Raw genomic sequence first — 10970 nt, 5'->3', positions numbered from 1 at the left:
GATGCAATGGATATGCTGCCTCCCATTTTCAACCACAAATTTACAGACACAACGTGGCCCACCTGCATGAAGCACGTGGACCACTGGTGGGTCCACAGACCACAGTTTGGGAAACCCTGTCTTAGAAGACCAAGACAGTAACAGCAGGGGCATCAATTCATAATTAGAATCCTTTTTTTCTTTCCAACATTTTGCACTGTTCAATGGATTAATAAATCTTTTCCGGTTCTAATTTTAGTTATAATTCTGCCCCTTCTTTTCTATTGTTATTTATTCTTACAGTTAGTGGAAGATCTTAATAAACAATTGATATGGAGCCTGTAAAAGTGTTCCTGCTATGCCCGCAGGCTGGGACATTGTCTTTTTCTCCTCATTTGTCCTTTGCAAGGTATCATGCTTTTTAAAAATAAAATATGTGTTAAACCTTGTGCAACAATCAATTCAACTGTACAAGTTTGGCTATTCAAATTACTTTTCCAAAGGTACTTTAAAATGCATTAAGTTATTAATTGCCTGCTGGTACTTTAATCAAATGGGGAAATTGACATAGCCAGAGGCTTGTGTCTTTTTTGTGGAAAGGAAATTTATTTAAGAAGGAACAGCAGCGCTTACTGCTTAATTTAAACTGAGAAAACTGTGGAAAATCAACTGCTATGGAAAATTAATAAAACATTTCCAGCTGCAAACAGTGACTAATTGTACAAGGCGAAGACTGTCTGGAATTAATAACTTGCAATCTTCTGTGTGAAGAACCCCCTACCAGTTCAATTTACTGGGAGATTAAATTACTTCTAAGTTTGCCATATTAAAACAGAACATGAATCAAATGTTACTGAAAGAACATCTATTATTTACTGTCTGTGATATGGATATAATTATTTCCAAACAACCACAATGTAACGTGACCTGTAATATTTAAATGACTCTCTGGCAAACGTCGTTCCCGCTACTTTGGAGTCCTGGAAAATCACAGGCTTCCTGAGATTGGACTCCCTGTCCTGCCCCAGCGGCTCATTTGCAAATTTCAAAACTGTAGCAAGTGCCAACCCTTCTTCTCAGCAATAAAGATGTAGAAACACCTCACTATAACCATACAGACCAAGTAATAACATGGCTAAGAATGGTTTTTAAACAGTATCTAAGAAGCACCCGGCCAAATTAGCCAAGGACTATATTTCCAAGAACTGTTTTTTAAACTCTGCATAAGGAGGATGGCTACTAGCCATGATGGCTATGTTCTGCTTCTGCTGTTGGAGTCAGTATGCTTCTGAATACCAGTTGCTGGGAACCGCGGGGTGGGGGGAACTCTCTTGTGCTTAGGTCCTGCTTGCGGGCTTCCTATTAGGGCATTTGGTTGACCACTGTGAAAACAGAATGCTGGACTAGATGGGCCTCTGGCCTGATCCATTAGGGCTGTTCTTATGGTCTAAGATTTTTAAGGAGCCGGCTTGATCAGGACAAGACTCCTCCTAACCTAGAATTCTGTTGCAAACAACACCCATCCAGATGCCTTTAGAGAACTAACAACCACAGTATGAAGGCAAGGCCTTTCCTGCTGTTTGCCCTCCAAAAACTGCTATTTGGTGATATACTGCTCCTGAACATGGAGGCTTCATTACCCGTCACAACTAATAGCCATTTACTTTCAACCAGAAGTTGAAAAACCAGGCCAAAAAAAGAGAAGGCTTAAACTATAGCCGTGTATTCAAGCAAACCATCAGTCTATCTGGCTGACCCAGTTTTGCAGCCCTGTTCTCATTTCAGCTATGTTCAGGTGTAAGGATGGGGGTGAAATTTGATTCCATTCACAGTTAAAGACAAACGTACCTAATTCACACTTTTGAAAAGAGTATGCCAACTGAAACACAGCTATCCTTCTCCAAATTTTGCAATGCAGTTCTCCAACCAACTGTGTGCAAAACTACATAAACTAAGGTAAATTCAGAGCTTGGAAGATTACTTTTAAAAAGTAATAAATTACAGTTACAATTACTTGGCCAAAAAAGTAGTAATTACCGTTACAATTACAATTGCTCTGAAAGTAACTGATTACTTTTTCTCAAAAGTAATCACTACAATTACATTTCAGTTACTTTTAAAAAAAAAACTCCTACAAGGTGCTGGCCTTGGCTGCTGCACATCTAAGAAGCCTAAAACAATATTAAAAATAAACACACACACACAGGGGGTAGTAGAATAAAAAATTTTATCCATAAGATTAACATAATGGCATAACAGAATCTCACATCCCCCCAAGCAATGAAGATACCCCAACTCTTGAAATCAAATTTTACACTTGAAATTCTTTTATAATATATTTCTGTTATGTCTCAAAAGAACAAGATGCTCAAAGAGCATGTCAGACAAGGAATGTCTTTTTACAGTCATTACGTTGCCACCAGTACTGAACAGGCGTTCTACTGCGGCGCTTGAAGGCATGCCTGTGTTGTGCTTCAAAAAACACCGCAGCACACGTGGAAAGCCATGGAGTGATGACACTTCCCTGCTGGGAGACCTCAGGTACCTCACCAGTTCCTCCTCAGCAGTGTCCACTGCTGACTTCTTGCCCTGGGGCAGAAAGTTAAAGAAGTCATCTTCTAAGTCATCTCCTCCCTGGTCTTTATCTGAAGACTGATCACTGTCCTCATTAAGTACACCCTTCTTTATTTCAGCTTTCAACAAGGCTTCCATTGTGTATCTAAGAAAGAGAAAGGATATGTTAACACATATATGTTAGGAAACCATCATCTGCTCTTCATTTCCTGATGCTTGTCATGTCCCCTGGTTCAGGGTCCAGCCTGAGCCTGTGGATGATGACATGGAAGGTAGGAAGGTGACCAAGTCACCACACTCATGGGGCAGCACAGCAGACCCTTAAGGATTACCTGCAGCAACCCAAGGTTGTGATGAGGAGCCCCAGGAAGAAAAGGCCCAGCCCCTGCCTACCAGCTTAAGCCCTCTGATGCCTCCCTTGAGACAACATTTCCCTTGGAGTAATCCACCCAAAGGGCTTCCCTAATGCTCTTACTTGTTGGTATGGGTGGTGGCCTGACACGATTCCAGCCGATCTAGTTTGAAGCGAGGGTGTACGCAGGCTGCCAGAAGAAGCAGATCCCTGCCAGATCCCCACCTCTCAAGGGTTGTCAGCTGCTGCTTCAGCATTTTGGGAGGAGGGGTGTCATGCATTGGTTCAGGAAGGCCACGTCTCCTTGCCTTTATTGCTTCTTCAATTGCTCTCAGCTTCTCAGGGTGTGCCCTCTGAGGAAGAAGAACAAAGCATGAATCCAAGAAAAAATGGAAGAGGAACTTCACAATTTAAACATAAATAGACAATGGACACTCTTTGAGGACCAGCATGACAAAGGCTTACTTCAAAATGTTTCTTCACATTGGATGAGGGGGAAACAGCTGATCTCAGATTTGTGATCCTTGGAAGGCAGTAATTGCATCGTACAACAACATTTTCCCCACTCTGGCTCACAAATGCACAAGCTTTCTCAAAGCCAAACCATGGTACTTGCTGTTCTGCAGATGTGGCTGTGGGCAACTGGCACTGCTTCATGCCCTCCTCCTCCTTGTGCACAGGGCCTCCTTTCTGAACCTCACTTTCTAGTTTTGCCTCCTCAGGATCAACAAGCTGTGACTCAAGTGGCTGCACTAACTGACTGCTGCTCTCAGCAGCAAAACCTGCAACAGGCGTCTCTGTAATAAACAAGAGATAATGCTCCTATATGGGTGAACTTCAGCTGTGATGTGCCTCCATCTCTTCCCCATGCTGCAAGATCCCCCAGTCAGAGTGGAAGTAAGCAGGTCGATAGCACAATTAAAAGAGATCCTATTTGCTCACTGAATAACCCTGCCTGGGCCAGTCTAACCTACTATCTCACAGGGTTGTTGTGAGAACAAAATGAGACTAGGGTTCAAATCCCCACATAGCCATGAAGCTCACTGAGTGACCTTGGGCCAGTCACTGCCTCTCAGCCTCATGAAAACCCTATTCATAGGGTCACCATAAGTTGGAATCAACTTGAAGGCGGTACATATATATTTTATTTTGAATATGATGATTATGATAATAAATATGCAGCATTTCAAATTAATTCTGTATGAGAAGCATTCCATGCCAAGCTTGGGAAACCAAGGATGAGGTATAAAATGTAGACAAAAATACTTTTGACAAAATGCCGTTTATATTTTATATATATGAGCCTGGGTAGGGAACATTTAATCTAGCCTACTTGCTTTCAGCAAGAAGGGTTAAGTGCCTTCAGGCTAGGGCAGTCACCAGAAGGCCACAGCAGAGACAAAGGAGCCTAGTGTTGTGGAGATGTTAGATGGGAGCTTTGGGGAGTAAAGATAGAGGCTCCTGAAGGCTGCAATTCTAAACACACTAAGGGATTAAGCCCCATAGAACTCAACAGGACTGACTTTTAAGTAGATATAGTTTGGACTGTGCTGTTGGTAAACCTTGACTAGGGTTCTTCTGCAAAGACATCCATATCCAAGCAGGGTTGGCAACCCCCTGCCTGGAATACCCTGCCCTTATCTTTTAATGTGGCTGCTCCAAATGTTTTTACAGATTTGACCCTTTACTTCAGAAAGAGGTCTGAAAAATGAGTAAGAGTAAGAAGTATCTTTTAAAATTGTTCTTTTCAATTCACTCTTGAATGAACATCATACCTAGGGCAGATCCACACCATTCCTTTAAAGCACATTCAACACCCATTTGAAGCACATGAATCCCACCACAGAATCATGGGAACTGCAGTTTGTTAAGAGTGGTGAGAACTATAACTGTGAGGGGGAAATGACACTTCCCAGAATTCTTTAGGGGAAGTCATGTGCTTTAAATGCGAGTTGGATGTGCTTTACACATATTGTGTGAATCCGCTTAATAAATTTTGCCTGCATGTAAATTGTTTTAATTAATTTTTCAAAATGAAAATAAGCTATAAAGTGTAGTGGGTGACCATGGGCTACTCACCATTTCTCAGCCTATCTGCCCCTCAGGATGAAAACAATGGAGAACCATGACTACCCCAAGGCATACTTAAAATGTAAAGGAAGTATTGTACAACCATAGTATGCAATTGGATACTTATAGGGACACAGCATGACAAAACTGGGTGGAAGTAAAAGTTCTACACTTAGGAAAAAGAAACCAAATGCACAGTTATAAGATGGGGGATACTTGGCTCAGCAGTACGACATGCAAGAAGGATCTTGGAATTGTTGTTGATCACAAGCTGAATATGAGCCAACAGTGTGATGTGGCTGCAAAAAAGGCAAATGCTATATCAGGCTGCATTAACAGAAGTATAGTTTCCAAATCATGTGAAGTATTAGTTCCCCTCTATTCAGCACTGGTTAGGCCTCATCTTGAGTGCTGTGTCCAGTTCTGGTCTCTGCACTTCAAGAAGGATGCAGACAAACTGGAACAGGTTCAAAAGAGGGCAACAAGGATGATCAGGGGACTGGAAACAACGCCCTATGAGGAGAGACTGAAGGAACTGGGCATATTTAACCTGGAGAAGAGAAGACTGAGGGGAGATATGATAGCACTCTTCAAGGATTTGAAAGGTTGCCACACAGAGGAGGGCCGGGATCTCTTCTCAATCATCCCAGAGTGCAGGACACAGAATAATGGGCTCAAGTTGCAAGAAGCCAGATTTCGACTGGACATCAGGAAAAGCTTCCTAACTGTTAGAGCCATACAACAACTGGACAAGCACACGTAAAATAAACAGCTGGGAAGATTCTGCAAAGATCACTGAACCTCACTCTGATTCATCTTTTGCTCTTCAACAACCAGATGAAACCATGAAGTTCTTTGATGCAGTTCGTGTGAGAGAGCTGGAAAAGCAGATGGCTTTTATGTCTAAGAGATGGCATCACCGGGATGAAGAATACAGTAAAATGCTACTTCTGCTGCAAAGCTTTCAAGATCAAGTTACCCGGATGAATGACAACAGTGAAATGTTGACACTCATAAGAAACGTGGTGGGCCAGCATATTTTTGGCCTTGCATCAAGAACATGAATGGTGCATTGTGACTTTAGAAGACCTCCTTGCAAAACTCTCTGAAAAATCTGAGGGCATCCAAAAGGAACTTGAGCTAACCAAAGCACAAACAGTGAGTGACACTGATGAACAAAACCAGCACCTCTTATCCAAGATTAAACATCTAGAACTTGAGTTGGCTCACATGAAATCTGAACTATTAAATTCACAGGGCTTAAAAACCTGCTGTGACAGAATGGATACCCTTCATGAAAAAGTAGATGCCCAGGTTAAAGAAACAGTCAAGGTCATGCTTTTTGGTAACCAGCAAGGTGACTTGCCAGAATCACTGCTTCAGTGGCTAACATCCAAATTTGTGAGCAAGAGTGACTTGCAAGTTTTGTTGCGAGATTTGGAGTTGCGCATCCTCAAGAACATAACTCTCCAGACGTCTGCTGCAAATACAAAGTCAACTTCAGAGATAGTGACAAGCGTTGTGAATGAGGCTGGGATTTCAGGCATCACAGAAACGCAAGCACGCATCATTGTCAATAATGCACTGAAGCTCTTTTCTCAAGACAAGACTGGCATGGTTGACTTTGCTTTGGAATCTGGAGGTGGCAGCATTTTGAGTACGCGCTGTTCAGAGACATACGAAACCAAAACAGCATTAATTAGTCTCTTTGGAATTCCTTTGTGGTACTTCTCTCAATCTCCTCGAGTAGTGATCCAGCCTGACATGTATCCTGGAAACTGCTGGGCTTTCAAAGGATCACAGGGATATCTTGTTGTCAGGCTTTCCATGATGATCTACCCTACAGCTTTTACCCTGGAACACATACCAAAATAAAAAATAATAAAATAAAACAATGGAACTAATTACTAGAGAGGTAGTGGGATCTCCGACACTGGAGGCATTCAAGAGGCAGCTGGACAGCCATTTGTCGGGAATGCTTTGATTTGGATTCCTGCATTGAGCAGGGGGTTGGACTTGATGGCCTTATAGGCCCCTTCCAACTCTACTATTCTATGATTCTATGAAAATATTTATATAAGCATGACTATCAAATATGTTTATTTATATAACCTGTAAAGATATTTATAGTGCAATCCTATGTTTGTTTACTCAGAAGCAAGTCCCAATGTATTCAATGGGGCTTACTCAACCAGGGAAAACTGCAGCCTCAAGTGATAAGGAACTTGTTCTTTTAACAAGTCCTTTAAGTTGAGAGCTTATCCCAGTCTGCGTCTGTGTTGAAATTGCTTTTTAATATGTTTTTAAATTGTTTCTTAAAAAAAATGTTTTTAAAGCTTTTAAAAATGTTTTTAAAGATGTTTTGTTTTAATATATTTTAAAGTCTGTTTTTATGATTTTTAAAGTGTTTTTAGTGCTTTTGTTTGCTGCCCTGGGCTCCTACTGGGAGGAAGGGTGGGATATAAATAAAATAATAAAAATAAATAAATAAACTTCATTCATTTTTTTAAAAAATGAATAAAAACTACATAATAAAAACTGTGATAAACCCTGCCTAATTTCTTTAAAAATAGGGTTGGAGGGAGAGAGATTTACAACACAAACACAAGTCTGCACTTTACTCACAATCATGAAAGGGCGGGGTTGCAGCCAGAGATTTGAAAAGTTACTTTAAACTACAACTCCCATCAGCCCCAGCCAGCATGGCCACTGGATTGGGCTGATGGGAGTTGTAGCTATAGCATGATCTGTTTAAAAAAAGTTGTGCAGGGGGGGTTTACGTTTTGGTGTATATCTCGGGAATTAGACCACCTAGAAACTTATTTTTTTTTAAATTGAAGCGGAGAGTCCAGAGAGTAAGGGGTGATAGCCAGAGAGCCGGAGCCCCCCCCAAAACCAGAGACTCCAGCCGAAAACACACACACCGGGGCACACACACACACAAATCATCGTCACTCACCTCCACAGCTCTTCGCCATTCTGCTGCAGCCTTCTCCTCCGTTGTTGTCCTTGCCCTGGCTTTTTCCTCCGGCGTCCATTTTTTCCTCTCAGAGTCAGACGCTAGCAGGCTCCCCCTGCCTATTCATCTCTTCTATCGTGCCTCCTAACACAGATCACGAGGGAAGAGACAGTCTGCGCAGAGGTCCAATCAGTGTGAGGCACATGTCTACTCAGAGGGAGGCGCGGAGGATCGTGACCAGAAAAAGGGCTTTCTCAGTGGTGGCCCCCGAATTATGGAACAATCTCCCTGTGGAGGTACGCCTGGCGCCAACATTATTATCTTTTCGATGCCAGGTTAAAACATTCCTTTTCTCCCAGGCATTTTAATAAATTTAATAATTTTTAATTTTAACATCTCAACTTATTTTTAGCATCTTAGTACGCTAGTATATTTGTATTTTAGTATGTTTAAGTTGTTCTATAAATGGTTTTAATTGTATTTTGCTGTCTTGCTTGTTGTGAACCGCCCAGAGAGCTTCGGCTATGGGGCGGTATAGAAATTTAATAAATAAAATAAAATAAATAAATAAATAAATAAATGTCTTGTGTTAACCAATCACAGCCAGGAGCTGACTTCCCCTTGTTCCCGCCCCCAAGTAACGTCCAACCTAACGTGGAAACGTTAAAGTTGAAGCTGAAAAGTAGGGAAATTACTATTCGTTCCGTTACTTGCCAAATGTAATGGAATTACCCACTCGTTATTTAAAATTGTAACGAATTAAAAGTAACTCGTTAAAAATAACGAGTTACTTCCAAGCTCTGGGTAAATTTTGCATAATATTTGTGGGAAGAAAAATGTGCATGATGTTTAACTGTGAGGCCCCTTCTGACCTCTCATCTGTTCCCCCTCCCCTTTCTTGAGGCCATTGCATCACCTGGATAATTAAACAGATGTTCTGAAGCTTCAAAGTTTGTTTTGATTCTTAATGGAATTCGCCAGGCTTTGGTCTAGAATGCTCCACTGAGAAACACAAGACTTTCAATTATTACTGCTGTCTTCAACTTCTCCATCATCATTTTCTTTGCTATTTTCATTCATCAGTGGCTTTTTATGAACAAAAATGTCTCAAAGCTACTTGATAAAAAATACAGCACATAAAAACTTAAAACCAGAGAATTTTTTTTAAAAAACACTGACAGTAGAAAACACATAAAATGCTCGTCTAACCATATATTTGAATAAGGACCAAGTCCTACTCACCTCCATAGGAGGCAACATTAATTAACTAAAGGCCTGGGTAAACAAAAAGTTCTTAGCCTGGTGCCTAACAGCTGACAGAGATAATGCCAGGTACGTATCTCCCTGGGGAGAGGGTTCCACAAACGGGGCCACCACTGAGAAGGACCATACTTGTATGACCACCCTCTGTACTTCCCCCAGGTAGGGCACACAAAGAAGGATCTCTGATGAAAGTTGAAGGGTCTAGGTTGGTTCGTATGTGGAGAGGCGGTCCTTGAGGTTTCATATTCATAGATGCTGAATTAAATTATTCTCACAGAACAATGGCTTTTAAAAGAACACCTTGCCCCTCGGCCTGAGTTTCAGCCTTGCACCCTGGAAATGAGAGACAGGAAAGAATTTCTAGAAATTTCTAGAAATGTTTTGAGTGGGCTTGGAGTACCATCCACCACCACCCACCAGTACTCTACCAGACCCCTACCTGCCCAAAAAAGTCTGGGTTGATGTAAGGAATCCAACGGCTTTTGGAACAGCCAGCACAGCACATGCTCAGAACCTTCTAGAACCTTGTGGGATTGATTTGTTTATTTGCTGGATCTCCTCCACACGCTTTTTAGATAGTTATGGTCCTCCAAAGCAGCTCCCATCAATAAAAGAAAGGCCTTGCTATCAGACTTGCCAAGTAAAAAGTCATGGCCAAAACAAAATGGCGAGTGATAAGCATTTTTATCCAGTTCAGACTGATCTTCCTTTGCTGATGCTCTTGCTTCAATAGCAGTTCTTGACTCTTGTTCATTTGGCCCATGGATGGGGTGAGAGCTTCTGTGGTCACCAGGGCAACTGGCAGTTACAGCTAGGAAAGGGGAAGAAATTCAGGGTGCACCAACCTAATATTAACTTTCCAAAACAGTATGTGAACTGAAAAGTAGCCTCCTTCAAAATCTGCACTTCTCTGAAGTTTGCAGCACAGCTCTACAAGGTAACGTGTACAAAAATGCCTACCTTAGTGCAGACGTGGGGATCCTCCAGATGTTGCTGAACTACAGCTCCCATCATTCCTGGCCATTGACCATGCTTGCTGGGGCTGATGGGAATTGTAGTTCAGCAACATCTGGAGGGCCAACAGTTCCTCACACCTGCCCTAGTGAAAATAAAATAAAAAGAATGCATTCTATCAGGGGAAATTGCTTTGCAAAAATGTGCCTATTTGGGAAGATTGCATTTGAAGCTCTATGTATTAGGAGAAAATCATACTCAGATGCTGATGAATTTTCATGAGGACTTTAAAGCCAGTGTGGAAATGTGGAGAGGCGAATTTAAGATTGGGAAAATGAGAAATTGAGAGAAATCAAAACGGAGTGATTTACCCATTCCTAGTTGGAGCTCAGTTTTCTTTCAGGTAGGAAATGAGGAAATGAGTTCTTTGCAGCTGCTCCTTCTCTGGCCAATGGGGGGGCAGGTTGGTTCCCCCCCCCGGCCTTGATGTTCTTCCTAGGAGGCAGGGGATGCAGCCTCTCAGTGGCCCCAGGTCCCTGGGCCCATGGCATCACAGTCATCTGCAATTCTTATCCAGTTCAGGTCAGGCTGAGCTTCCCTTTCTGATGTTCTTGCTTCAATAGCAGCTGCTGACTCTTGTTCATTTGGCCCATGGATGGGGTGAGAGCGTCTGTGGTCACCAGGGCAACTGGCAGTTAGAGCTAGGAAAGGGGGAGAAATTCAAGGTGCACCAACCTAATACGAACTTTCCAAAACTATATGTGAACTGAAAAGTAGCCATCCTTCAAAATCTGCGGTGTCAAAGCGTTGCAAGGCTGG

At 42.1% G+C, this 10970-nt stretch overlaps 1 pseudogene; it reads left to right on the top strand.

The window, feature by feature from the left end:
- The first annotated feature begins 5703 nt into the window (after nucleotides 1–5703).
- On the top strand, nucleotides 5704–6850 carry LOC133376093 (SUN domain-containing protein 1-like; annotated as a pseudogene).
- The last annotated feature ends 4120 nt before the right edge of the window (nucleotides 6851–10970 follow it).

This window comes from Rhineura floridana, chromosome 2 (genome assembly GCF_030035675.1).
Source record: "Rhineura floridana isolate rRhiFlo1 chromosome 2, rRhiFlo1.hap2, whole genome shotgun sequence".
NCBI lineage: Eukaryota > Metazoa > Chordata > Lepidosauria > Squamata > Rhineuridae > Rhineura > Rhineura floridana.
This window is presented reverse-complemented; position numbering and strand designations above follow the sequence as displayed.